Here is a 22,318-nt window from a genome sequence, read left to right as displayed (position 1 = left end):
TGAGGGCAAAACAGTGGGAAAAAATGAAAACTGGTTTCTTAGCTAACTTTTAGAATCTGCCCAGTCTGGGCTATTCATTTTGAACTTTTCATGGAGAAAGTCTATGGTTAAGTGTTTGGGTTTCAAAAGGCTTTTCTCATGGGAGATGGAGCCAGATTGCTTTCTTAGTATAGTTGTAGGTATACCATGTGGTATATTCTCTATGCTTCTAATGTAGGAGTTTTTAATCTGGGATCTCTGAACTAGATAGATATATAAAGGCACAGAGACATATACACATGCATGTATGGATATTAGATATGGATATGTGTGTATACATGCATATAAACCTATATGTATATATATGCATATGTACACATATGTATTATGTATACTGTGTCTATCTCTATAGATATCTGTATTTCAATATAACTGGCTTCCCTTATAATCCTCTGTATTTTATTTTTTTCCTTAGAATGGGTCCATCAGTTTCACCAGACTACTAGAAGAATTCATGACATGAAAAGAAAACTTACAAATCTCTTCTCTAGAAGGGTGAGTACCAAAGAATAGCAATCACAGGTTGTCCAAATTTTCCTCAATATAAGAAAGAACTTAGATGTCCACAGTGGAATGCTGCTCAGTGTTAGTCAATGGGATTCCATATCATTGGATCAGAGTATTCCAGATTTAGAGTTGAAAGGAACTTTAGGAGCCACTTAGTCAGATCCTTTATTTTACAGATAAAGAAATTGAGGTTTCAAGAGGTTAAATTATGACCAAACTTACATAGGCAGTAAATGTCAGAGTTCAGACGACCTTCATGGATCAAGGGTTACTTCATAGAATTGGATCTATCACCTCACTCTAGTTATAATTAACTATCTATGTACTCTCGATCCTTTAGTTTTGGTGAATAGGTAATAGGTGCCAGGGATGGGGAACCTAAGGCCTCGAGGCCACATGTGGCCTTCTAGGTCCTTAAATGAGGCCTTTTGACTGAGTCCAAATTTTTCAGAACAAATCCTTTCATTAAGAGAATTTGTTCTGTGAAGTCGGGATCCAAAAGATCATACCTGAGGACCTAGAGGGCCACATGTGGCCTTGAGGCCACAGGTTCCTCACCTCTGAATGAAAGTTCATGGTAAAGCTATCAAATTCTTTATTTCTTTCCTTTTGAAAAAAATATTTCAGCATAAAGTTTCTATGAGAATGTGATTTCAAAACAAATGCTCAGCAGGGATAAGGAAGGTGAGCAAACTCTTTACCAAATCAAAATGACTTCTGCAGTTTGGTCTCAGAGGTAATGAGAGGTTAACCTGGCTAATGAGGGGTTAATAGACTTATCTGAAATCATATTTATCCTGTGTGAATGGGTAGCAGTAGGGGGTCAGGATTAGAACTCAAGACTACATGGCTCCCAGGACAGCTCACTATACGGTATTGTCTCCAGTATCTCTCTCTGTCTCTCTGTCTCTCTGTCTCTCTCTCTCTCACTCTCTGTCTCTCTCTCTCTCTCTCTCACACACACACACACACACACACACACACACACACACACACACACACACATACTGACACACACTCACATATCCACACACGCACAACAAAGTCTAATTCACTAAACAGTAGAAGAGATGACTTGGATCTGAGGGAAGGCAGTGATTATAGTTTCATGAAGTATGCAGCAAATGAGCTGTACACACAAACAAGGACTACTTTATTAAGTTTCCATTGAAAGACAATTTGAAAATTTTTTAAAAATTTTTCCAGTCTGGATGGGTATAAGTGGAGGAAATGAGAAGGGTGTGTGTGTGAGTGTGTGTGTGTGTGTGTGTGTGTGTGTGTGTGTGTGTGTGTGTGTGGCAGGGGAGGGGGAGCACATAGGGAAGAGAGAGGGTATCCCATTATAGAGTCATCCTGCTATAAAGTAATTCTTTTCCAGAGCTCTTCCCCCCACCAACCTCCATTCTGAAACTTTTCCATAACAAGTTTTAAAGTATTGTAAGAAAGTAAACACATTGCCAGCTCTGGCTGAGTAATTTTTACGCTTGGCTAGAGTGAAAAACCAAGCTGAAGAGAAAAAGAGAGGGACACTGCTAAACTTTGTCCCTGCATGCAAAGAAAAGAAATAAACTAATTAGTATGTAGAGGGTTAAATTTCACATATGCCCCCAAACTCATTAATACCAACAATTTCAACAGCAATAATAATTTGCAGAAATGCTTCTGTGCACAAAGATCCCTAGTTCAACAAGTCACAGAATCCATGAAGATTAACTTCTTTAAGTTAAATATTTTCATTTCATGGATTTTCCTGTAAGTCCCCTATTTCCGTGCCCAGGCTTTGCAACTTGCAAATACCTAAGAAATGAATCAACAAATTTAGTTTGTTCTGAACATTCATTCATTCATTTCCTTCCCTGTAGAACACAGTGTTCTTTTCCCTAGCTGTACACAATGTACTATGGCTCTTTCTTCACATACTGTATCACATTCACATTAATATGTTAACTAGCTCATTGTTCCTCTGCCATTATTGGCTGTGAGACTACATATCTCCAGAGCAACCAGAGATCACTACAGGAAATTCACATGTGTTTCTCATGGAAAATATTTTTCTAGAAGTTGGTGTATATATGTATTTTTTTTTTAATGTGAGAACAGCATATTCCCCTGAAAGTCATGGACTTCATATATTGGTTAGAACAACAAAATCCTTGTATTTCATGAAAAAGGAAAGAGTTACTCCATATGGCATCCACATAAAATAGATTAGCGATGTTTTCTCCACCACTATAAGAGAATAATTTGATATTATTTTATCCTCATGGATATATATGTTTCCAATGCTAATAAGATATTTCCACAGAAAGCCACGTCTTCTAAATGCGGGACTTGCCAACTTCTAATTATCCAGTCTGATTCTTCCATTCTGGTTCCAGTGCGCAAAGAATCTCAATCTTCAACAAATAGCTCTCCACCTATGTTATTCCTAATGCTGCAGTTCCTGTTAATATTAGTGCTGCTACTACTAGCAATTAGACTGCTTTGGAATTTAGATAGCCTTTTAAGCATTTAAATGCATTTCCTGTCTTTTATCTCATTTAACCTGCATTTGAAAGTGAAAGACAAATTCTTTGTTCCCACATATATTTATAACAAATTCAGCTAACTCTGTATCAGGGAAGTAGTGATTATCATTGGTGTTTTTTTTTCCCCATTGACTTAGATTTTTTCAACAAGGAAGAAGCATACCCCTTTATTGCTGTCAATGTCATTCATAAAGGTCTTAAGGCAGTATCCTAGAGTATTATAGAGTGAGTTAGACATAAGCAGACAGTCTCCATGTCACATTCTCTTTGAACTCCATTCTCTTCATCTGCAAAAGGATGGTCTTGACCAAGAAGACCAATAAATTACCCTTTTCCAGGTCAAACAATCAAGGAACCCTTATGGCCCTTTTGAGTTTTTATTTGTTTTGTTTCACAGAGGTAGAATGATGCTCCACCACTTGCTTCAGCTATACTTCAATGCCAAATTCTGGAATGGAGTATTTAGATTTTAGAATTCAGAACATTTCTTAGTAGTCATCTGCCTCAACTTGCATCCAAAAGAAACCACATTATAACATATTTGGCTTAAAGTTATCTGGCCTCCACATGAATATATCCAATGAGAAAGATCCCACTACCTTTCCATAAAGTCTAGCACCCTTTTCTGTAGCTGTAATTGTTAAAAATGTTTTTTTTTGTTTTGGAGTATCTTCTGTGGGATTTGGAGGAGGAGGGAGTACTGTCTTCTGTGATCAAAGAAAGCAAGTTTAATCACTCTTCCACATGAAAACCCTTCAAATACTTGAAGCCAGTAACTCTTCGATCTTTTCTTATTCCAACTAACCACATCAACTAATTCTCATATGGTACGTAGCTCAAGGTCCTTTTCCGTTCTGGGTATCTTTCTCTGGAAGCTCTCCAGTTTTGCAATATCCTCGTAAAGCCATGGCATCTAGAATTGACCCTAATATTCCAGATGTTGTCTAATGAGGGATGAGTACAATCATTATTATCACATCCCTATTCCTGAAAGTTTCGTCCCTCTGAATATAGCCCAAGATCATATTAGATGAACGCCACATCATTCTGACCACTCATAATGAAATTGCACTCCAAAAATCCTATATTTTTTTTTCCCAGTCAGATTGCTATTCAATCATATTTTTTCCTTCAGAAGTTTATTTTGGAACTGGGTGTTTGATTTGACCTTCATTCATATTGAATTTTGTTTTTATAGGTTCAGTCCAACTCTGTAGCCTTCTAAATTTTTCCACTGTTGAATGTTTTCCATTGTCTACCTCTCAATTTTGTGACACTGTCAAATTTGATGATCATCACTGTCTTTATCTAAGCCATTGGCTCTTACTGTTATCCTCATCCTGAAGATAAGGCATAGAGTGATTTAACCAAAGTTGTTTAACTATTAAGTGACACGGATGATAGTCAAACCCAGGCTTTCAAATCCCAGATAAAATATACTTTACATTATCTCAAAGATGTCTTACAGAGGAAACTGAGAGCCACACAGAAGATGATAATTTTCAGGAGGGTGAAAGAACCATTAAGGAGAAGTCTTCCTCAGCTTTTTCATTCACAATTAAATTTTATCAAAAAGTAGCTAAGTTATATCATCCAGGAGGTAATACGTTTAAACATGTTTTATTCCACCTTTATGGGAAATGGACAAATGGCTGAAAGTAAAGTAATAATCAGAAATGTTTGAAGAAAAGAGTTACAAGGTGAATTCCATGGTTCCCCCATGGCTCACACTATGTTCACCTGTGTCTACAGTTCTATTGTTAACAATGGTGATACTGAGGCATCAACAGATAACCACTTACAGGAGAGTTAAACTTTTCAAAAATAAAATACAATGAAGACCTATCATTTAACAGGTTAATACTGTCCTATAACTTGGTAACTCAGATACCAGGAATAATTTCTTTTACAAAGATGCTAGCAATCTGAGTTTCTCTAGAATTATCTTTGAGGAATGCAAGTATTCTTATATATAAAAGACTGCTTGGTGGCCATTGGATTAAATGCTATACCTAGATTCAGAAGTACCTGATTTCAAAGTTGGCCTTAGAAACTTGCTAGCTCATCCTCTGCCTACCTCACTTTCCTCATCTGTAAAATTAAGATAATAGTGGTACCAATCTCCCAGGGTTGTTGTGAAGATCAAATGAGAGATTTGTAAATCATTTTGCAAACCTTAGAGTGCTATGAGTTACTATTACTGTTGTTTAGTGGTCAAGTACTGACAATTAAAAATATACATGGATTGGATGAAATGGGAATCTGTGCTTTGTTTGTTATGGTTTTCCTTGTAAACTATCATGTCAGTGGAGTATTACATAGCTTCTTATCTAAACAAAGAACTCATAGTCATTATGAAAATGGAAACTGAACCCGGCTGAACCAAAGCACGGTAGTATAGCATCAGACTTTCACTGGGCTAAGAGCTAGGCTTGACTTCTAGGTGCACCACCCAATGCAATGTATCATCTTAAAGAAGTTTTTTAAACTCTTTTTAAACCTGGTTCTCTGATTTATAAAAGGGGGGTAGTGATGCTGACTCTATTTAGAAATATAATACTAGACCTTAAATCTTCACAATACCTCACAGGATATCATCCTCAAGCTTTTGGGCAGAAGATGAGGCTTTTATATTGTTATTGTGAGAATCAGAGATGATCATAGGAGAGAAAGCAAAGGAAAAACTGCAAAGTGTGATAGGAATGCAAAGTATTTTATAATTATTATTCTTTGCATAGATGTGTAGAAGTATATCAATACTGATTATTTTTTTCTGTAGATAACTCCTTAGAAATTGCCATAGATATTTGAACATTTACATATTACTGTATGAAGCATCTAAATGAATTACCCTCCTTTACAGTTAAAATGAGTGTTTCTGTCCAAATGCAGGAACTCAAAGGGCACTCAGCAATAAGACAGGAAACAGGATAATTGGTTAGGGAAATTTATAGTGCATTATTTTTTTATTATTATGATGGTTATAACCTCCTTAGTTTCTTTGATTCATTAAGCAATTGCAAGAGTGAAAACATATCTCCATTGTTGCTAGTGATGCAAAATAGCATGCTATTCAACAATTAAACTGCAGACTCAGCTGCTATAATAAATCTGAAGTAACTATGATTTGGCTCTTGATTGGCTGCTATGTCTTCAGTATCATGGGACAATAGCTAAGAAAAAAGCAGTTTTCACCAGCAGCAAACTTCTTGAGTTTTGGACTGCTTTCTTTTGCTTTTTCATCTTTAGAAGAAAATCCCTATTTCCCATAGGCTCCTATAACAGTCTCTTACATCTGTAAATATTTTTGGATGAATAAATGAACACCCAAGATGTGATATTTTAAATAACTCTTGGAGGAATTATGTAAAGAAACTTTTCCTCTAGGGACATGTGTGCAAGACTCAAAATTTTCTTGTTTTATGTCATTTTAAAGAAAAGTAGGTTTTTGTTTTTAATGGAAATGAAGACTCCAAATAATATATAGTAAAGAAATAAATGGTTTGTGTGGGTAACCTTTACTTCATTGCTAAAATGACTTAAGTAACCCATGGGAGGTACTGTGGCATAATGGATAGAAGCTTGGCTTAGAGCTTAGGTCTAGAAAGTCCTTGGTTCAAGAGCTACTTCTAATACACAAGGTCTGTATAACCTTGGGCATGTCACTTAAAATCTCAGTTCTTTATTCTTTATTTTTTAGTCCTCCTCTTCCTTCCTTCCTTCTTTCCTACTTTCCTTCCTTCTCTCTTTCCTCCCTCTCACTCTTTTCCCTCTTTCATATAGATACAGTATTCAAATCCAGTTCATCAGACTTCTGGTTTTGTGATCTTTTTATTATACTATTAAACTTATTTGCACTCCCTATTTATAAAGGAGATATATAGCATATATCATGTATAAATTCATAAATAATTCATAAAATTAAGGGTAATTACTAATGGATAGATGATTTCTTAACAGAATTTATCAAATTCCTACTCTGTTTCTAGCAGTATACCAAGTACCAAGGATACAACTTCTCAAAGTTTCAGAAAAGTTACTAACATGCATTACTGAAGGTAGTTTAGTCTCCTGATTTGGGAGTTCCCTGTCAATGAAATAAGCCCAGTTCCTCTAGCCCTGTACAGATCCTACTGTCAACTTTTCACCTGTGTTAGAAGTTGCATTATTAGCATATTTGCCAGGGTAGCATCTCTAGGTTCTTCTCCTCCTGAATTATATTCTTTGAATACTTATTGAGTATTTTTTTAATGTTCAAAGCATCATACTTGTCAGCCAATTCCATCCACTCCTTCTTATTTGTTCCACAATAGCAATGACTTATTCCAGACCATTTGACTAGCCTTGAGAAACTCACAGTACATTTTGAGTCTATGACTGATTATAGGCAACTAAATAATCCCTTTCCCTGTGTCATGGTCAAAGGCATTACAAGGAGTCTAAAAGGTCTTAGCATATATTTCTGATTCAGAAAGTTACTTTGTATGGAATTTCCCTTTTTTTTTTTTTTTTTTACAAATTATATAAGAACCAAAGATATATAAGAAATTAAAAGGTCATCTCCAACTAAAAATTTATTTAGCTAGCAGTAAGTCAATAAGTTATCTTCCTTGTTGTTATCTTTTGGAAATCCCTCTACTTGGGATAGAAGTTGAAAGTCGTGTCCCCATATTGATATTTTGTATGCAATGATTAAACCATTTTTAATTTTGGAAGTTGGAGAGGAGAAAACAGGAACAGTGATGCACATCTTTGATTATAAATTCACATATATCTCTGACTTCTGAACCTCAACTCTTTGTACTTCACTTTTCTCCAATATGTCTTAAGCTTTTCCCCTCTGTGTTCTCTTCAAATGATTGATTATGTGTGTACCTCTTTGCTATCTTTCTTTGTATTGTCAGCATCACCGAGTCATACTTGAATAATGGAGAGTTAACATGCTGCTGTGTTTTATTTATGAGTTTAGATTTTTTGTTTTGTTTGGGGAAGATTAACTTGGTAAAGTTGTATATTTATTAACACAAAATCCCATGTTACTAATAGCAATATATCAATTAGAGATTATCTTTAGGATCATTTCCCATTGCCAGAAAGGGAACTGGCATAAACATCTTTTCTAGGCCAAATATGAGTTTGGAGACAACATAGGGTTCAAAATGGAATATTCATGTTTTTGTTATCTTGTGAATTGGGAGTCAAGTACTTTAAAAGATTTTTGGAAAAGTTGAAATGAATGAAAAAAAAATCATCACCACCCAGAATTATAGAGCCACGCTTTGTCTTTGATTGCTTTCTTAAATAACTTCTTTTTTCCCTAAAGTCTCTGAACACACCATGTGGTCTCCTATAATACGTAACACTTTGGGTTAAAAAAATACTATTTTTTTTTTGCTTTCTTCTAAATGAGTACAGTATGAGTAATGCCCCTTTATGTAACTATTAGCAGCCAAAATATAGTTGGATTTTAAAATTATTTCATTCTGCAGTTTTCATATAAGAGTAACAGTAAAGTTTCTAGGGTATTCAAAAAATCTTATTACTTCCAGTGTTTTCCCTTTGTATTTTTCACTGAAAAATTTATTCAGTTGCCTGAATTCCACACTGTAATTATACAAGAAAGTGATATACAGACTACACCACACCCAATTTTTTGCATTAAATTTTGAAATTCAATATTTTGGGTTTATATGGTAGCTTTTTCACAAACCATACATGGGCAAAGACCTATATAGGAAAACCTAGAGAGCTAGATTAGGACTGGCTAAGAATGCCTACTTTCAGAAAAAAAAATTTCATTCATTCCTTTCTTTATGACTATGAAGAAAGGCTGGATTGCATTCCATGGTCAAATGAAGTAAAAGGACCTAGGCTCCATAGTATAGAGAACCTCAGTTTTGTGGATAGCGTGGATTACAAGGTGAATTAAAATAAAAAGAAATGAGGAAGGATAGCCTGGTGAAAAGATTCGAAGAGTAACAGCACAGATATTAATTCTATACTTTTTAAAGAACTGCCATTGAGTAGAACTGCTTTGTTTGGCTTCAAGAGGTAGAACTGGGTAGAAGTTGCAGAGAAGCAAATTTCAGCTTGATATGAAGACAAATTTCCCAGTAATTAAGAGCTGTCCCAAAGTGAAATGAACCTCCTTGACAAGTAGCAAACTCCCCTTAGGTCAGTGGATGACACCTTGTCAAGGATATTAGAGGAGGGATTTTTGGTCAGACATGAGATGAAATGGATGGTGTCTGAGGTCTTCAAATTAGAGATAATATTCAAAGATAACTGTCCTCTCTTTTCCCATAATTTCTCTCCCTATTCTATAGCATCCTCCACTCAGTCATCAAAATAGTTTCTGGAAAACATAGGACTGATCACGTCACTGCCCTGCTCTATGAGCTCTAGTGGATCCCTGTTACTTCAGTTTGAAAGATATACTCTTTTATTTGGAATGTAAAATTCTTCAAAAAGTGGAGCCTTCATACTTTTCCAAGTTTTTTTTTTTAAATACGTTACTCTCCTCCATGCCCTCGCTCTTCCTGTAATTCTGGCCTACTTAGAGTTCTTTAAATGCAACCCTCCATTTCTAATATCCATGAGGTAGTATAGCTGTTCCTCTTCTTCCTTGTGCTCTTCTCCCTCTCTTCTGCCTCTTTGTTTTTCTAACTTTACTCAAGACTCAGCTCAGATTCCTCCTATTTCATGAGACCTTTTCTAATTCCCTATCTCACCTTCCATTTGTTAATGTCTTTGCCTCTCAGAGTATGCACACACACACATATATATGTATATATGTATATGAATATGTGTATATGTATGTATGTGTATCATCATCAGAAATATATGCTATATAATATATACCTGTATATATAATATATACGTGTGTATATATATATATATATACATGCATACATATATAGTATATTTCTAGCTATTTGCATGTCATCTCCTTCATTTGAATGTAAAATCCTTGAGGGCAAGAGACTATATGTGTTTGTTCGTTTGTTTTAATCTTTCTTTGTATCCCTTTATCATTTAGTGTGATGCCAGGAATATAATAAGTGGTAAATAAATGCATATGGACTTGATTTTTCTTCCTCCTTTTTTTTCCATCCTTGTAGATAAAGAAAAAATTTGTTTCACTATTTTTTAAATATTTACTAAGTAGCTTTAAAATACTACCTTTTAAAATATTTGCATCCTACTTCATGTCTGTTATCACTTCATGTCTGTTATCTCTTCACCCATGTCATAGCTTTTCAGTTTCAGAGATATTTGTAAAAATTTGAGCTTGATTAGTCTTAGAATTTCAACCAGTAGCTGAAATGTTATTCTTGCAATTAAAGAGACTAGTCTTTAACGGAGTACTAATCAGCTAATTATCAAAAATTTCATTCTTATTCTTTATTGAACTAACCATTTAAATCACTCGAAATATCAATGGAGTTGTTACATGTAGAATTTATGAGGTTTCATTTGGTTCTACACAATTCTTGTGAGTCTTAATCAGAACATATATACATGCACACACACACACAATGTGTGCATTTATATATGCATACTCACATATATGTATATATATACATACGTGTATATATGAATATATGTATGTGTACACACACAACTATTTGAAGACAAAGAACAGAGTTTATAACACTTTATATTTGTCACTTATTTGTTCATGAAATATTTTCTGAGCACTTACTATACTCAGAGAATTGACCCTCAAACTGTCTAGCACACTTTAGTAAATGTCTGCCATTTCATTGATTGATCCACAAAATGTAAGTAAAATAGGATTAGATGAATTGCTGTTTCCTCCTGGTTGAAAACTGGAAACCACTTATGGCAAGACTATCACAATTTTCTGGATTTCCATATTTTTAGTGACTTTCATTGGAATATCACTCAGATATTGCAAATTTGTCAAACTGCTCAATGATTCTTCCATTGAGACAGTTCTGGATGTTCCTAAAACTAAAAAATTTTGTCTTGCCATGTTAACCCTACTCCAACCTTTAGTACAGTGCCTGGCACAAAGTTGGCACTTAATAAATGTTTGTTTACTGGTTCACTTACTGACTGCACAAACCTTGACATCCATAAAATTCTTGTATAATCTTTACCAATTTCCACATAACAATGGAAAAAAATGTGTTTTGCCTCAGTAACACTGTGCTGTTATTTAATCCATTTCCCAGCTCCTGAGCTTTAAATATGAAACTAGTCTATACACACATATTTATAGTTTACTCCTAAATCAATACCTGTAAAGCACTGAAATATCCTTCCTAGTATCACTGCCCTTGAGTTGACAATGTTGTTCACATTTTTATGAAAACATGACACTTTCTGACATTTGTAGAAATAGCAATTACCCATAGTAAAAAACATGAAAACACCCCCAGCCAGTCTGTTTTACTTTAACTCTGGCCAATGACATGATCTAAATTGTTTCAGAATCCTGGGTACTCAAGTGTATAACTATTTAAGTAATAAGCTTGGAAAGAAAAAGAAAAAAATCAATTTTGCTTTAACTGGAGTAAAACCTAAACGTTACTGGAATCTAGCATACTTTCTTCATGTTTTTACAGAAACCTGACTTTCCTGGTGCTTTCTCTTATTGAGACATGTGAAACAACATTATGTTAAAAATATCCACCCCAAAATGTGTTTCTAAGAAGGAATGAATTCTTAAATTGAGTTACATTTGTGATGTTTTCTTAACTTGGCATGAATCAGAGGGATCCTATCTATTAGAAGCAACTGCATGGCATAGTACAGAGAGTTAGACCTGAGTTCAAATATGATCTCAGACTCTTCTCAGTCATTTATCCTGAGCAAATCACTTTAACTGCATCAGTTTCCTTATCTGTTAAATGGAGATATGATAGCACCTACCTGCCAGGGTTGTTGTGAGGATAGAACGAGATAACATTTGTAAAGCACTTTCCCAACCTTGAGTGCTATATAAATACTATATGTTGCTGCTGCTGCTACTGTTTTTCCATTATGAAGATGCGTAGAGTCAATGGATTATTTTATGAATCTTCAAATGGCAGGCCCCAACTCTGATACATTCTCTTTTACTTGATTGATATATAATGGTGGACAGACCATTATTTTCTTTTTTTTTTAATCTTCAAACAAATGATAAGCAATATTTCTCTATCTTCAACCTTGAATGAACCTGATAAGTTATTGATCATCTAATAACTGCCATATTATGTAATGTCCAATAGTTATGGATATGATGCAGCATGAAGTTTTCATCTTAAACCTCTAAATGTCTACTCTGGGATTGTGTAATGAGATTGCATTGATGTTTCTCTGTTGATTCATGTTTTTCAATCATAGCAAGGCTTCTTTGCCCCACAGTTTGTCACACAATTACCGACCTTTAAATTTAGAAGAGGTCATCTAGTCTAACCCCTAACTTAAGCTTCAGCGGCACCAAATACCCACAAAATTGATTGATTCAGGTCATTAGGACAACCTAAATAAAAGGATTACTTTCAGTATTCTGTGGATGCACTAGCTATCTCAATCTTAATAACCGAATAAGATTGACTGGCTGACAAAGTACACTGTGTGGATGTCAGTCATTATTACGATGGATCTTCCTTTATCAGTCATTTGATTGAATTCTTGTCTTTGCATTTTTAGTTTAGCACCAGACTAACAACAGTTGAGAATATAATTGAATTCAAGATGTAATGTGATTTGCTCTAATTCAGAATTAAAATTTGAAATTCAGGAAGTGTAGGGATTCTAGGAAAAAGTGAATTTCATTAACCCCACCCCCGCAAAAAAATATTATGTACTGCCTGAATTCAATGCACTGGGGATCTCAATCTGGAGTAATGGAACTCTCAAAGATTTTGCAGTTTAAGAAGATATAAAACACATAAATGAATAGCTGATAAAACTTAAATATGCATACGTTGGACAGGTATACAGAATATTGTGAGAGACTCAGGGAAAGAGATTATTTATAAAGGAGAGGGCCTTCAGAGAAGTTTCCTACAGGACAAGTTATATGGTCCTGAAGAATTTAGTATCTCTCAAATGGACTGGACTTGGGAGAAGGGGAATGACAGTGTGTGTGTGTGTGTGTGTGTGTGTGTGCCTTCTTCACCCACATTCTGGCATGACCTACCTTTTTTGATCCCAGAAAGTATGTAAAAAATGCCAAGAAAAATATCCACGGAACAGAAATACCTGGATCTCTTTTCCAGTTGGTAGTAGCTAACATCTCAATAGTACTTTAAGTTTTGCAAAGCACTTTCTATATGTTATCTCATTTGATCTGCCCACCAACCCAAGCAAGTAGGGGTGTATTGTTACTTCTATTTAACAAATTCAGAAACCAAGACTGAGCCAAATTAAAAGACTTGTCTTTGCTCCAAGGGTTATCAAGTGTCTGAGTCAGGATTCAAATCATGTGTTCCTCATTCCAAGTCTAGCACAGAAAACTGGTATGCAATAAATGAAATTGGGTATTGATACCATGAATTGGTATTGATACCATGGCATTTTCCAAGTCCTTTAAATGACTATTATTCTTTTCAACAGGGATGGATACACAAACTAGTTTTAAAAAGCATTAATCCTTTTTAATTCTCCCAATGGTCTATGTATTTCTACAACTTTAATAGAATATCTCTTCTTGACATGGGCATGGCAAGCTCTTTGAAAGCTAAATTTTTGTTTGGTATTGAAATTGAGAAATTTAACCCACACATGCCTTTGTATTTCAAGAATATTTCCTATTTCCACCCTTGACCCAACCTCTTTACCTCTTCCTCCCCTTTAGTGATAATCTGTGAGAGAAGAGAAGATCCTCTATAATCAAAGCTAGAGACATAGGCCTGCCAAAATGTTTTTCCTGGAGATGGAGGGACCAATAGTAAAGAGCTCATCATACAACCTTTTCTTTTCATTGGAAAACACTTTGTAATTTGAGGGCATTTCTCTTTTTACCTCATTATAATTAAAATAATTTGATTTGACAATTTTCTTGTTGTTTTGATATAGGAGGTATGTTTGCATGGCATCTCTCTTCCACCTATTCTTATATAGGATAGGTGGCTAGGTTGAGCCCAGAAACACACCAGATGACCCCAAATGATTTGGAATGATCAAGATATGGTGCTGTTTTGCTAAATCAGATCCACTTGCATGATAGCCTATTGACAAAATAGAAATAATCAAGTTGAGAAACAAACTTCTTTATTCCCCTCACTCATTCTATGGAAAAATCCATCTCTGCAAATGCCAATGCAAAGAGAATCTATTTAATTATGGCAGAAGATATGGGCAAAAATTCTTTAAATTCTGTTGTGAAAAATAAGTAATGAAAATGATTCTAAAATGCTTAGCCAACAAAAACTCTGTTATGCAATGATTATTGGTATATAGCCATATGCTCTTATGACAGCACTTGGATGAAATTATACGATTTTTAAAAGATAAGATTATCCCAGGTGTTTGACCAGAAGGTCAAGCTAATTAATCTATTTGTTAATAAAGTCATCAAGTATTGGTGAGCACATTCTGTACTTGGTTAAAAACCATCTTAACAAGTAACTGTTGTGGTAGTATAGAAAAATAGATTTCTTCCAAGAATATAGACTCTTGGTGTACTCATCCTTATGCCAATATTCTCAATGCTTTTATAACTCTGAGGTATTTTATAAGAATACTTGTAAACCCAAGGTCTGGGAACAAACCAAAAAACCTGGACCTGCTTAATGGGGATGGTGTTTTGTTTTGTTTGTCCTATTTTTAAAAAAGCAAAAATCAATTGTTTTATTGGAAAGGTGGTGACATCAATGCAACTTGATCCAGTAAAATAATTTATTTTAAAGGCATAATAAATAATATAAGAAATTCCATTAGTGAGTTTTTCTTCTTAATTCCTCAGTTGTTTTCTTGAGCAATCACTTCCTTGGAATTTGAGCATAGACTTTGGTCATATCTAATGACCTCAGTATTCCCTTGATTTATGAAATTGCAGTTTAAAAAAAATGTTAACTGCTTTGTTTCATAGTTCAAAAGTGCAGGGACCTAGACAGTCGGCATGTGGAAAAATCCCATTTCCTATGAATAATCAAGTTGAATAATGAGTTTCAAAGTAAAATTGCTAATAGAAAAATATGATATAGAGATACAGAACTGACATTTCTCAACTACATAATATAAATCCAGTTTTAACAGGAGGAGGGGACATATAATGTTAAAATATATTCTTTGGGGCAAGGCATGGGAGGATGTTGAATATAAATGCCAAAATGTTAAAGATCAAAAAGTTCAATTATGAAATCAAAGCACAAGGCAAAAATTTCAAAGGAATAGCCCTGGAGGAATGTAACTATTGGGCAGAGTTCTCAATGTCCAGTGCATAGGGGAATTAACTCAAAAGGAGGAAGAATGATCTAAGGAGTATAAATATCCAATGACCTCTATTCATACTCTATTGTATACTCTATTTCCAATTTTTGATTAGTTGATAATATTTTGCCTGGTTTTCAGGTCATTTACCTAATGTCCAGATGACAGAGTTTGGTGTGAATGTGAAGGGGAGCTCTTTCCAGTTTCATAGTAATGGGAATTACAACATGCCCTCTCCTCTACACTATATACTTTTTGCCATGGACTAAGTAGCTTTAGGCAGAGTGAGGAAAGAGAAGAGTTTCCTCCACAGTTCTTTGAGCTAAAAGCTACTCCCATAATCAGTGGATAGAGGATGGGTATGATGATACCTGTCTGTTTGAGGCTATTTTTCCTTTAAATGTAACCTCTTTTCTTTTCAGTAACCAAGCTGCAGTATTCCTCCTCTCTCCCTTATTATTTATACATTATATAAAACAACCCCTGTCTTATTTACTATCTTTCTACTTTGCTTTTTTAACACTTTTCCATATAAAACCTTTTTTCTTTTTATCTTTTTTTAAAGTAATCACTAACATAGAGACCACAGATACTGTCACTGTGTCTTTAAAAACCAATTAAAATGTTATTAAATTGGCAATTGTAATTGTCAGTTTGGAGAGGTTGTTCAGAATAATGGATTGGACCAAACCAATGGGAGAGATTGTTTTCTTGTCATGGATGAAGACAGAGAGGGAAAATAGAGAGGTCTCCTTTCCTGATGGGGTTATTTTAACCTTGATCTTATAAGGAAGCTGAAGAAAATTCTTTTTTTTAATTTATTTATTTTTTTATTTTTATTTTTTAATGTTTAACAATCACTGCCATACAATTGCGATTTTATCCCCCCCCTACCCCTCACTACCCCCCTCCCTCCCCACGACTGCATACAATTCTGTATAGATTCTACATATACTTTCCTATTGAGCATATTTTCACTATAGTCATGCTATGTAGTCAGACTAAGATAAATGAAAGAAATCATATAACAAATCAGAACATGATACACAAACACATACACATACACAAACATGATCTGCTACATTATGTGAGTGACTTCCATATTTCTCTCTCTGAGTGTGGAAGGCATTTTGCCTTGAGATCCACCATTGGGATTTTTTTTTTTTTTGTAAGAAGTTCTTGTGTTATTACAAAAATCTAAGTCTACCAGAAAAAACTCTCACACACTGTGGTCGTTGCTGTGCATAAAGTTCTCCTGGTTCTGCTCCTTTCACTCAGCATCAGGTCATATAAGTCCTTCCAGGCCTCTCTGAAGTCTTTGAAGAAAATTCTTGAGAAGAGATATTGCTTGATATCTTGGGTGAAATGAGTAGTGGAGTTATGTTGTTATTAGTGAGGAGAAGTCATCTCCAATTACATTGGTGGTTAGAGGGGACTCTGGCTGGGATTTTTCTCATATCTGCAATATGGTAAACAGTTACTTATGTTTTTGAATTATTTTTGATTACATTACTAATTAATATAAAAAGTAACTTTAATATTAAGTTAATCCTAGAAGACTGGGGGTATTTGTCTGTCTATCTTTCTCATCATCTATCCAAAAATACATAAGTACATACATTTATGTGTGAGGGTAATATATGTTATATATTATATATGAATATTTGTAAGTAACTACTGGAGAGAAAGTTTCTCTGGTTTATTAAATAAGTGATAATTAATAAAAATGGAAGAGAAGTCTGAGTAAATTAATTCATTGGGGAAAAGTCACAATGTTATTCATAAGAAAATACTCAAATATATCCCTAGCACACTCTAGAATTAATAATGATGAAAATTGAGTATGATAATAAATTAAGAAGCAAGATGAAGTGAAACTGACTATATAGGCTACAAATGTATGCGCATCCCTGTGATACCCTGTTCTATCTGAATTATGATATCTCCTAATAATTTGCTTAATAATTGTCTCACTCACATCCTCTTTATATCTAGATAATCCATCACAAACACCAGTCTGAGGATCTCTTCCTAAGTGCCTTGCTCAACCCCACTAAGCTTCTCCATAACTGTCTTCTAAAAAATCAAGCATTTTTCTCCTAAAGAATTCAGAATGCTTTTTATTTATCACCATACATGTATTATCACACACACATATACACACACACACACACACACACACATCAACTCTCCAACCCTTTTTCACAAGTAGAGTAATTTTAATATCTTGCTTCAGTATATTTGGAGATTAGGGAGGGGATCACATTATAAATAATCTTAGAGGGCATCAGTCAGTCAGTCAAGAAGCATTTAAAATTCCTGAGGCTAGAGTTCCCAGCCTTATGATTTCCTGTGCCTCAATAGCTAGACTGATTCAACTATTTAAAAAGTTATTTGTTTGCTAAGTGTGAATTTCCGATTATTTCGTTTCAGTTCTTGGCTAGAATTTAAGGTCCCCAAATCCCTTCCATATTCCATTGTATTTCAGTTCTTTCAAATTTTTCTTTATTCTTTGTAATAACAACAAAACAACAAAAAGCAACTTTAACAATCTGTCACTTTCATGACTATTTCTGGTGTATTGTCATTTGATATAGTTATGCCAAACTCAAAAGTTTAGGATCTTCAGGAGTGTTTTTACCATATTGCAAGAAAACAAAGCCCCAAAGTAATGACATGCAAATTTCACAGGAAATCTAACTCACCAACTCCATTAATCCTTTCCCATCATTAAATGAGCATCTGCTGTAAGCTTATGGGCACAAAAAGAAATAAGTTGGGCTTTGTGTAATAACTTTTCTTCTAAAAAAATAGCAGAGGAAAGGATAGAAATTCACAACCCAAGTAAATATCAAATACAAAATCCATAGGTGGTGCTTTAAAAAGACATTAAAGAGAAAAAAAGAGAAGTGAATTGAACAGTACATATGGAGTCTACATTGGCTTAGCTTTGCTAATCAAGCACTTGAAATGAATAATAACCCAAGATCAGAATTGATTTCTGTCTCTGTGTGAGGCTAGAGCCTGAGTTCTAAATTTTCCAGAAATTCATTTTCTGGCCATGGTTTACAAATTGACTCCCTAAAGTACCAATAATCAGCATCAAAGAATCACAGAGTTAGAGCATAAAGGAAGCTGGTCCAACCCGCTTGTCAGTCTATCAGTTATTTACTAAGGGCCTCTTTATGTGCTAGGCAATGAAGATGCAAAGGTAAAGGTGAGAAAAACTTTGTACCCAGGGAGCTTACATTCTGTTGATAAAGACACTTCTAGTATGTGTATGCACAATATAGAAAATTGAATCTATAGGCCCTTTGACTGAATCCAAACTTCATAGGACAAATCACCTTAATAAAAGCATCTGTTCTGTAAAACTTGGAGTCAGTCAGAAGACTGCACCCAAGGACCAAGAAGGTCACATGTGGCCTTGAGGCCTCAGGTTCCCCACCACTGAAATAGATATAAATGAATTCAAAATTAAGGCACTAATTACTGGGGAGGATCAGAGAAGGTTTCTTGTAGAAGATAGTATTTGAGCATAGGCTCAAAGGAAGCTAAGTATCCTTAGAGGTGCAATGATGAGGGGTAGCTAGGTGGTAACATGTATAGGCCTGAAGTCAGGACAATCTGAGTTCAGATCCATCCTCAGATACTTATTAGCATGGGACCCTGGGCACCTCCCTTGACCCTGTCCACTTTACTTTGGTAAAATGAGCTGCAGAAGGAAACGGTAAACCACTCCAGTATCTCTGACATGCAAGTCCCAAATGGGGTCATGAAGAGTCAGCTATGACTGAATAACAATTAACCACAACAAATGAATAGAAAGTACATTTCAAGAATGGGGGATGACAGAGAGTGAAAACATGATGATGGGAGATGAATTGATGTGTATGAGAAGTAGTAAGAAAACCACTTTGGACTATAGACCACATGAAGTACATGTTGTAAAAAGAATGAATGATCCAACAGAAGAGTTTATATTTTATTCTGAAGATATTAGGGAACTACTGTAATTTATTGAGTAGAAGACTGAAATAGTCAAACTTGAGCTGTAGGGAAAAAGACATCCGCATCTGTATGTAAAACAGACTGGAATGAGGAGAATCCTGAGCAAGGAGGGAAAGACCAGAATTCTTAACCTAGGGTCTATGATCTTATTTTATACAGTACATAGATATATGTATTTCATTATATGTGTTTCCCTTGTAATTCTATTTTTATATGTTATTTTGAGAAGGGGTTCTCACCAAACTTCTACAAGAGTTCATGACACAAGAAAGGTTAAGAACCCTTGAATTAGGAGATCATTGAAATAATTCAAGTGAGAAGTGATAAACAGCTCAGGTAGGGCTGTGTAAGTAGAGAAAAGGGTTCAGACATTAGACATGTCCCGGAAATTTAAAAGAAAAAAAAAAGCAAACTCCTATAAGAACTTGGTAGGTTGACTAAGAGGGAAGAATCAATCACTCTGTTGAAATTATGACTCAGTCATATGGTACCATCATAGTAGTGTCTTTGACAGTAAAGAGGAAGTTCAGAAAAGGAGTGGATTTGAAGGAAAAAATGAGCAGTTCTATTTTGAACATGTTGAGTTGAGGGAGGTGAGGTTGGAAAGAATATTGTATTTGTACTCAGGGTACTTGAATTCAAGTCCTAATCCTTCATTTATATTATGTGTGAACTTGGGAAAGACTTTCTGCCACTCAGGATCTTAGGGCTCTTTGTAAAGTGAAGGAGTTGGAGGAAATTACCATCAAATTCCCTTTCATACTGAAATCCATGAGTCTATGAGACTTTGAATTCACAGATGAGGAAGCTGAATTCCAGAGGTGTTTATTAACCTACTCAAGGACACACAGCTAGGAAATGTTGGACGACAAATTCAAAACTTGGTCCTTTAAACTCCAAAGATGATGCTTTTTCCACTATGCCAGGCTTAATCTTAAATTTCTAAAATACTATACCAAGATACACATGAAGTTTTTAAAAATCACCAATTGAAAGAGTTTGATTGTCTCCCTTGACCTAGCAGTTTAATGAACTTAATTTAATTTGACTCTCTTAATTGCCTAATATTGTTCATTTCAAAGTAAAATGTATAATAACTTTTTCCCCTGGTGATTTCTATACTAATTCCCATTGTGTGCAGGTATTTCTTCTGCATTTGGGGTGAAGTAACAACATTGGATTCATGTTCATTTGAAATTACATGATTAATGACACTGTTAGCAGCTGATTCCTATATGAAACAGGGGTAAAAGTGCAAAACATCTAATTAAAATGAAAAAGAAGTTCTTGTTCCTGTTAATTATTAGTAGCACTTTGCAGTCATTAGCTGCCAATTGTCCAGCTCCTACTTTTCTTTCTCTGGTCTTAGTATTCATTTTTTTTTTTTTTTTGCTTTTATAACAAAAAAATTATTACAATTTTAAAATTAAGGAATGTGGTTGAAAGCTTGTTATCATCCTCAAGTGCTTTGTACTCTACTCCAATTAAAGCTATGCTATTCACAAGCAATCCCTTTTTTTAATTATGTAAGTAATAATAGCAAAATGTATCTTCTGTCTCCTTTTACGTTTAATAGAATCTTTCTCTAAAAAGCTAAAACATCCCTTGGAAACTTGGACTCCACACTGGGAACCACCCTGGGATCTGTTGGTGTGCTTTCCCCTCATCTATTCTAAAAACAGGCCTCCTATTACATCATAGCCACTAGCTCTGAACCATGCATCCGCCCCACTCCCTTGCCCCGATATTTGTGCCTCCCCTTTCTATGTTGGATTCCATTAGAATCAAAACCTCTGTGAGGGCAAGGAGTGTCTTGTATTCTTGTATTTGTATTACTACCACTGATTCCAGTGCCTAGCATGTAGTAAATGTTTAATAAATGCTTATTCATGCATGGTTTATTTTTACACCATTATTATGAAAAATTGTACTGGACAAAGGAAGCGGTAGGAGTATAATAAATATTATAATAGCATCTTTCCAACAGTCACCTTTTATAACTTTTAAAATACTTTTTGATATATTTCTTATAGAGATGCTATCAAATAGAAAATAATATATAAGACAGAATCACAATGAAATTGTCAAGTGCCATATATGTTTAGACTGTTCTTTTTATGTTGATCTCATCTGAGTCATTGAAGACAAAATAAATACCAAGCATTGAAATATTTGCTGTGCAATTGTAATCTTATAGTTGCCCTCATGTAGCTTCTTCTAAGGGGGTAGCAAGGCATGAGTGCTCATTTGTGATTTTTTTTTTAAGGATTATATATTTAACTTGGACAACTTGCAGGCATACATTTCCATTTGTTAGAGAAACTGAAGACCATAAAATGCATGGTTAACTTTTTCCTCTCTTCCTGTAAGTCATTCCTTCTTCCTCCAAAAAGGACCAAATTGAATTGAATTATCATATAATTGAAGGTTAAGTGTAGAGTAGCTAATATGTTTATCCTTCTAGTACAAAACAATATTATGGAGCTAAATTTTCTTTTGAAATTGGATTTGAAATCTCTTTTACATACTGGCCTTTCTATGAAAAGTCAGGAAAGAAAAATACACAGAGATATGAAAGACTTCACCATGGTGATGTCAGGAAAGATAACATGATGGACAATTCCAGAAGCCCTTGCATATGACTACTGAACTTCAGATGTACTCTCTTGATCATTAAATGATGTTTGTGAACAGTTAATTCACATCCAAAGTGGAAAGTCATTAACAAAAAGCTGCTCCCAGATTATAAAGTTTCCTACAATGCACCCTGACCCTTTTTAGGGAATGACTTCAAAACAGACAAAAACATTAGAATTTGAAATTGGCAGGAATTTCTCTAC

General features: G+C 34.7%; 1 long non-coding RNA gene across 1 annotated transcript in view; it reads left to right on the top strand.

Moving 5' to 3' along the window:
- LOC140532903 (uncharacterized) overlaps positions 1–685 on the top strand; it is a 240,907-nt gene extending 240,222 nt beyond the window's left edge. The window contains exon 6 of the long non-coding RNA XR_011976731.1: positions 455–685. This is a non-coding gene — a long non-coding RNA (uncharacterized lncRNA). The remainder of the gene's footprint in view (positions 1–454) is intronic.
- Positions 686–22,318: the final 21,633 nt, after the last annotated feature.

Source organism: Notamacropus eugenii, chromosome 3 (genome assembly GCF_028372415.1).
Source record: "Notamacropus eugenii isolate mMacEug1 chromosome 3, mMacEug1.pri_v2, whole genome shotgun sequence".
Taxonomy (NCBI): domain Eukaryota; kingdom Metazoa; phylum Chordata; class Mammalia; order Diprotodontia; family Macropodidae; genus Notamacropus; species Notamacropus eugenii.
Note: the sequence above shows the minus strand (reverse complement) of the source record. Positions and strands in the feature narration are given on the sequence as shown.